We start from the raw sequence: 8,479 nt of genomic DNA on the forward strand, positions 1-8,479 counted from the left end.
GCCGCTCCGCGCTGTCCTGCGGGGTTTGGCTGCTTCTGGCTTTTGGGTTTGTTTTTTTGTTTTGTTTTACTGATAAAGGAGTTGTGCCAGATCAGATTTAATCACGTCTCCCCTTATTCTCATCGCTCCTGCCTAAACACGGTACAACCTGCTGAACCGGGGAAGGAAATTAGCAGTGTTAAGCCACAATAACTGCTACACAATACTAATTTTGCGCATGATATAGACAACAGCTTATATTAATTATGCCTCAGGCGTGCTGGTCAATTTGTTAGAAGCCACTTAACAGTTAAATTCTTGCAAATATTTGCACATTTATCTTTTATTTATACTAATGGTATCTTCTACTGACTTGTGAATAAACAGTTTGTCGAGTTAGGGACACATTCCTTACAATCAAGGTCTCACAGAACAGCTATCAACATTTTTCCCAGGCAATATGATGGAGCTAATAGAAATTAGGATAATTACAGAGAGAAACATTTATTTATCCTGCCATTCTGTCGGTCTCCTGTTTGGAAATAAATTCTGTGGCACTTATGAGAATGTTTTAAGTAGAATGTCATGGTCCGATGAAAGCAAGAAAGGCAGAACATAGAAAAAGGATGTATTAAGAAATCTTTAAACAAGGATCAGGAAATAAAGCTAATCTCTCTTGTTCAGTGTCTCATTGACCCATTGAAATTTTCATTGTCCACAATATCCTTTGGCAAGTACCTGTAGAGCTCAAATAATCTTTGGTCTAAAGAACACCATCTTTTTTTTTTTTTCTTCTTTGAATCTGATTCTGATATTGTCACTTGATGTCCCCAGTCCTTGTACTGGAAGGGACAACAAACAACCTGCTCTCATCTGGGCCACTGTTACACTGACTGCTCTCCAGTTCTCTTTCCCAGGCATACTTGGCCATGCCAGACATGAAAGCTGTTCCATCTTCCTGCTCTTTTGTGAACTGGATGGCATTTGATTTGCCACTGCTGAACACTGGGCTGGCATTTCGGTAGAAAAATCTACCATGACTCTGAGATCTTATTCTTGAGTGATGGCCAGTTCAAAGTTTTTCATTCAACGTGTGAAATTAAGATATATTTTCTTATGCATATTCTTTGATGTTTATCTGCATTGAATTTCATTGCTGTGTTTGCCCATCACTCGATGCCATAATGTCCTTCTGCAGTTTTTCAGTCAGTTCCCTTCTTGTTATCTTGAATAATACATTGTCATAAGCAAGCTGTCACCTCAGTAAACTTTGTCTTCTATACATCAAATGAAAATAACACATGCAGAAATGTAATCTAAAGTAACGTTGTCCTGTTACACTACTAAAAAAAAAAAAAGGTTAATGCTCTTAGGTTAGTTTAATTCTTGTTGATTCTGGAAGGAAATTTGAAATTTCCAGGTTTCAAAACACCAGCAGGTATGCATAACTGGTTATATATGCACACAAATCCTACTAGCTTGAATGTCCTTTCAGAAAAATCTTGATACTGGTAGTGCCTATATGAGCACAACATAAAAACATTCCTATTTTTACATTTTATGTTTTCTTGTACAGAAATTTAAAAATCCAATAAAAACTACACTAAACATTTAAATTAGATGCATGCATCAATTTATATCATAAATCATACTTAAGAGGCACTGTGTGCATTTTATGACTGCGATATATAAATTGGATGTCTTGTAAATACTATGTTTTCAAATGAAACTTTCTCAGACATTACCTTCTCAAAATTCAGGTTTAATTCATTAAAAAAAATTCAGGTGGATTTACAGTTCAGAAGTGGCATAACTGCTTTTGGAGATATTGTAATTGGAAGGGTCCAAGGTAATGGAAGATGGTTCTGATGTGACAGTCTTGTTTGTTTTTCCTTTTAATTTGTTCCTTGCTGGAGGCATACAGTCTGGAGGTTTATTACAAAGCTGCCACTCCTTCAATTTATCCAGCTGAAGAACGTGTCCTCTTACAAACCACCATGTCCCAGAGTTCAGTCTTTTCAGTTCAGAAAGGTTTGTAAAGAACGCCATCACCATCTCAGAAAGAACACTGAGACTTTATTAGTAGAAGCTTATTCATAACCTTAATTATGGGAAACCAGTATAATGATATAAAAACCTCACCAAAACAAAAAAAAAAAACTAAAAAAAAAAAGCTTCCAGGTTATTTTACTGTAATAATTCCCCTTTTGTAGCCAAAGTTTCAACGTTTTAATTTGAACAGGGATTAGGACATTTTTACATGCAAAAAATCTGTCAACCCGATGCTAGCAGAATACATTTTTCTTCAAACTGAGTGCAATATAATGCATTTCAGCTTGTTTGTTTCATGAAAAAAATAAAACCCTTTGTCATGAATACTTATGACTATTTGCACTTCAAGTGAGCCTAAGCAAACATGCCGAGGTTTCCCATAGAACTCAGCCAATTTCTTAGATTATTCACAGCAGCAGAGAATGTGTACTTTCTAGAGCTTTTGTATTCCATTGCTGTTGATAAATGTTATCAGTTTTTACAGCAAATGACAACTTGGAGGACTTCATGTGCCTGAGAACGTGGGAATAGTTGGGTCTCCAGCAGCTTGGGAGTCCTGTATTGCTGACATGCCAGTGTGTGGAAACTTCCTAAGCCTTGCAGAGGGACAGTCTGGACTTGGCCATCTGAATGAAGTGCTGGCAAGGACGAATTTGTACTTGACAGTCACACCGTGCCTTTTGTCAAGGCCCTTTCTGTTCTCTGCAGATAATGATCCAGCTCTGGGCTGCCTAAGGACTCTTTATTTCCCCCTGCCACATTAAGTACAGGTAAACCTCACTGTGATTTTTAAAAATTTTGTGCACTATGTTATTACATAAATATCATAAAAGAGCTTCTCTTTGTTCATGTTTACTGTAAAAACAACTGTGTGTGTTTGGGATGCAGAGGAGCACCCTGGGAGAGGGCCAGGGAATGTCTCACCGCAGTCCTGCCCTGGCCGCAGCCCTGCAAAGGGCTCGGGAAGGAAGCCCCGAGGCCGCCTGTGGAATCCCCGACCCAGTTAAGACCCGTGGCTCTCGGGGTCCCTCGCTGATGTTCTCCTGACCCTCCTGTCCGATATTTATTCCAGGGATGAAAAGGCTCCCCGCAGTCCGCAAGGTGACAGTAGGTGGCAGCGTGGCATCGCGCTTCCCCTCCCTCCGCCTCTGGCTTTTCCGTCGTGCTTCGTGTGTTACCGACCAGAAATTCACGGTTTGTCTTCTTTTCCCTGCGTTAATCGGCACGGAAGGCTGCATGCTAGTGAAACTCGTGGGTTATGTACACGGCACAATCCAGGTATAATTCATAAGGCCGACTGGGTTTTGGTAATGGCCACTGTTAATAATTAGATCTCTCCAGAGAGTACACAAATTTCATGCATCAGAACAAAAGATTGTCCTGTGAACCGTGATCCTGAGTGCCTCAGAGGTGAAAAGTTAAAAGAAAAATCTGCATCTCACCTGGTTATTTTTTTCCCTAGTTGTGTACTGCGTGAGCCGCTAAGACATCCTTTAAGATACTGTGAGGTCCTAACCCACAGCTTCAAAAAAAATTTATAAAAGTGCTTTAAGATTTAAAAATTAAACATGCTCTATAAAAGCTACAAATTAATAATAAGCTAAAGCTGCTGATGACTGCAAGTATTTAGAATATTATTTACAGACTGAACAAATAAAACAAGTTTTTTTTAATTCTACCCTTATTCTTGCAAGCATCTGCTGACTAAAACACAAAACCTACATTATTTAAAACCAGTGTCTCACATGCCCAAGAACTTATGTCTCATTTTGTGACCACAGCCCACTGAAACTAAGAGGTGGGACATAAGGAAGTGCCAAATGAAGGTTAATATTGTAGCAACAGGTGTGCAGTGGTGTGCTGGTTTTGGCAGGGGTAGAGTTAATTTTCTTCTGTCCACTGCCATCCATCACAAGAAGAAGTAGGCAGTGGTGGACAACCAAAGTCATTCTATGATTCTGTGATTCTAACTGGGTCCAGAACACAATATAAGGAATGTTGTACTCAGTAAACACTGACATTTCTCTGCACAAAAGCATTCCTCTTACGCCTTAGAGACTGTTTTCTTTGAATGTAGAAAGGAGTGAATCAGTATGTTCTGAAGTATATGAAAGAGCTTTAATTACCACCTAATTTGTCTTGTTTGAATTTACAAAGAATTTGAATTTATTTTTGTCTGATGCATAAATATTTGGCACTGAATTAATCATAGTTCTGTTTTTGAAGCAAGTAGCTTCAGGGCTGATTCTGCTTCTAACATACAGTACAGTATGTGTGGAATTTACAGAAGAAAGATAACAGAATCCATCTAATCTCTTCCTAAATATGTCTATAACATATATCAATTTCTGACAATTTATTAAAAACTAATTATTAACATGAAATTATTAATTTTTAAGTAACTAATCATTAAGCTGGAAATTAAGAGCAGAGGCATTAGAGTACAATCTTGCCCACATGCTTATGAGTAAACATGCTATTTTGAAAACAGGAATTAGACTCTGAAATTACAGAAATTTTAGGGAAAATAAACCCAAAACAACAAGGTGTGTCTATAAAGTTATCAATGGTTTCTAATTTACAGAAAAAGCACAAGTTATTATGCAAAGGAGTGCTTGGTTTCACTGAAAATAGTGAGGATATGATAGCATGGTGACTCGAAAATACCAGGTTTTCAGAGAAGTATAGCCAGCAACCAGATATTTTAAACTTTCAAAACTTTGGTCAAACAGATATTTTAAACTTCTGCTTCTCAAAATTCCATGACTCACTTTCTCTCCCAAGGAATATATTTTTGAGACAAGTAGAGTACATGACTACCTTCACACGGGCCATTTCCATGCTGCTGGATTCTGTATTTCTGCAGGATGGCAGCCCTGATGCTGTGACCCCAGCCCTCAGAGGGGTCTGTGTGCACCTGGCTCCTCCAAGGGTACAGGACTGCAGCTTTGTGCTGGTGTACACAGTCCCCTCACTCTGTGGGAAAGCCTCAAGGACACCAGCTTTGTCTGTGCTGTGCTAACCAAGCAGAGGCTGACCCACTCTGCTGGCTGTTTTACTCAGCCTGGATTTATCATGCACAAAAACCACTATTTTTGCTGTGTTGATGGGATTTAAGCCTAAAAAAAGAGAACTATTACCGCATATAATGCCACAACCTACTTGTCAGGTTTGTTTTGTATAACATGCACATTCCTTTCTTCTCAGTGATAAACCTTCCATTGTTTTAAATTAGATTTGAAGAGGTGCAGTCTGTCATTGGATCAAGTGTTATAATTGCAAAATACACACCCAGCTTCCAGGGCCACAAGCTTCTTTGATAAATGATGCAACATTGCATAATCAGTATGAAGCATAACAATAATATGCAATTATGTAGTCAAGAGAATTATGGATCAATAGCATACATGTATTTATTTTGCTAAGTCTTAACTCTCCCTTCATTAAGAGATGTTACTTTTTGATATATATTTTAACTTACATGATGAGATTTTTCTACCCTATAAGCTTCTTCATGATGGAGAAACAGAAGCACAACTATATAAAAGTAGGACAAGACTCAGCCAGTACTCATGAATTTAATAGTGCAAAATTTCTGCATGTAAATGTATAATAAACATACCTGGGTTGGTTAATTGACTCATTTGTGTAAATGTTGTCAGGGTACCTTTACTAGACAATGAGCAAAAGGGGAAAAAATCTCTGAGCTTGCTAAAGAAAGGAAGTTGTCTGTATAAGGAGGAGCACCAGTCTTTACAGAAGGAACCTGGAGTGATTCCAGCTCCCCATCCCTTTCTGAAAGGATTTGAGCAGCCTGAGTTTGCAGAAGACAGGTGGTGGCTGCTTAACACGTAATAAATACTTTGTACTTGATCTCCCTTTTCATTTACACACAGACACACATCTATATATGTATATTTCATCTAAGTATATATATTCCTCTCCTCATAGCTCTACTATAAAGCCGTCCAGAAGAAAAAGTGCTCTTACACCAGCACTACATTTGACAAAATTTTTTGGGTGCATTCCTCAGCCTGGGGCTGGGCAGCTGCCCGATCCCTCGTGACTGCATCCCCACACCCAAAAGGGCAGCTGGAGTCCCTGGGCTGGCAGAAAACGCCTTCCATTCCCCTCCGCAGGTGGGCAGGGCGCCAGTTCCCCCGCGGGCCCCTGTGCCGGGCAATCCCCTCGTCAGGCGCTGCCGAGCTCTCGCTGTGCTGGCACAAAGAGGGTCACAGGCCAAGCGTGAGTCATGCCTTAAAATAGCAGCGGGCGCAAGACTGCGGCACAAAATGTCGCACAGGGCAGCGTGGAAAACAAAACTGGACCGAACTGGCTGGAAGAGCTGTTATCTAAACACTGCTCTCCTGAAGGACAGCCTGATGTTGTTAAAAAACTCATGGCAGTCTGAAATAGCCACAGAAGTGCGGAGCTAATGTAATCCTCCTATTTACCTGCCTTGCTTTTTACACCAAATAAAGATATTTTCCATCGGCATTGCCTTGCCCATTAGGACTGAACAGCAATCTCTAAGTAGGTAAAAATTATGTTCTGCTCTGTTCTTGTTCAAACAACAGAAGAATGTTCTGGGCAATGCCCATGTCAGGGAAGGCAAGAGGACTGTTCGCAGCGGAGGGTCGGGATAACACTCAGGGAAGATAACGAGGTCCAAAGGCTGAACACAGCTCCTGCCTACAAGACAGGCAGGAGAGACAGGTCCGAGGGAAAGTATGTAAAGGCAATGCTAAAGGAAAATAACTTATTTGAGGGTCAGGAGAGAACAAGGGGTATCGGCTGGGACAATTAAGAGACCGGGGGACCAAACACTGAAATGTGGAATTACTGAAGAGTGCCATTGGCATGCTGCATGGGCTTTGAAACACGATCAAGTGAGAGAGACGGTGCCCGCACTTGTCTTCTGCCTGTAATCTCTGTAACATCGCCGCTGTTCCGTGGAGTCACAGGCGCCAGCTTCCAGGGAAAGGCGGGAGCGCGGCGCTCACCCAGCCGGGCAGCTCGGGCCGTGCTGAGGCACACACCAGCCCCTCAGCACCCCTCGGCTCCCGGCACTGCGAACCTGCGCTGCCTCGGGAGCAGCCCCGGGCCGGGGCACGTCGGACAGCGAGGAGGTTTCCCTGGTACGCAGCGATGGCCCAGCAAACGACCGGGCCCGGTGCTGGGAATGGCGATTCCTCCTACTCGCCCTGGGCCTTCCCACAGGGAGAGCGCCCAACAGCAGGCCGTGTCCTCGCTTGGCGTCCATTGCTTCCATGCCATTCCTCCTTCCTTCCAGAGAACGGGAAGGGAAGGGAAGGGAAGGGAAGGGAAGGGAAGGGAAGGGAAGGGAAGGGAAGGGAAGGGAAGGGAAGGGAAGGGAAGGGAAGGGAAGGGAAGGGAAGGGAAGGGAAGGGAAGGGAAGGGAAGGGAAGGGAAGGGAAGGGAAGGGAAGGGAAGGGAAGGGAAGGGAAGGGAAGGGAAGGGAAGGGAAGGGAAGGGAAGGGAAGGGAAGGGAAGGGAAGGGAAGGGAAGGGAAGGGAAGGGGGGCATTAGCCTGTCCTTGTAGTGTAGAAATAAAACCGCTTACTTCTCTCCAAGGATTAGGTTTGTGTCTCTGGAACAGCAATTACTTATTTATCAAACTTAGCCAGCCTCCTCGGGAAGCGCTGCGGCCGCCACGGAGGGACGCGGACTGTCACACTGGCTGCTGTGGCGAGATCAGCGGTGCAGACACGCCCTTCGCCATGTCAGCTTTGAATACATGTTGGACTTTAATTGTTGTTTTATTTACAGTTTTACTTTGCATACGTGGGACCGGCTGAATACAAACCGCGACGGACCAAATTACACAAAATATGCCACTGCAAGCCTTGTTTAGCTATCACATCACCACGCTTAAGGCTGATGATGTTATAGGCAAACAAGTACTTAAGTTTAACTATTCCCGCAAGGTGACAGAATTTGGAGATCAAGCGTTGTTCGGATGGGACGGAGGGGAGCTGCCCCAGGCACATACCACCACGGGCGGGCGGAGGGGGGGTGGGGCATGGCTCTTCCCTCCCCTTCGCCTCGCACCCTGCCCGTCGTCGTTCTCCCCACCCCCCCCACCCCCCCCGAGAACGGCGTTGAGCAGCCCCATCCGGGTCCATGTCCCGCGGGCACGACGCGGGGCGAGCGGGCAGTTACACGAGGCGTGACCGCGGGGGGTGGAGGGGAAGAAAGTGCAGGGCAGTGCGGATTCCTGGCGCGGTGAGAGCTCGGAGGCGCTCCAAGCCGCTGTTGTACTTTGCTTCCTGCCATTCTCGACAAGGCGTGTCCACAGTGGTTACCGAGATTGAGCTTTACTGCCTCAGTCACAAAGTGCCTCGCCCCCCCAGAGGCGCGAGAGCTTGGTACGCGCCGGCGGTGCGGGTAGGGCGGTGCCTGTGTGACTCAGGCGCTGCCATTTTGA

The sequence above is a fragment of the Melospiza georgiana genome, chromosome 1 (genome assembly GCF_028018845.1).
Source record: "Melospiza georgiana isolate bMelGeo1 chromosome 1, bMelGeo1.pri, whole genome shotgun sequence".
In the NCBI taxonomy this organism is placed as follows: domain Eukaryota; kingdom Metazoa; phylum Chordata; class Aves; order Passeriformes; family Passerellidae; genus Melospiza; species Melospiza georgiana.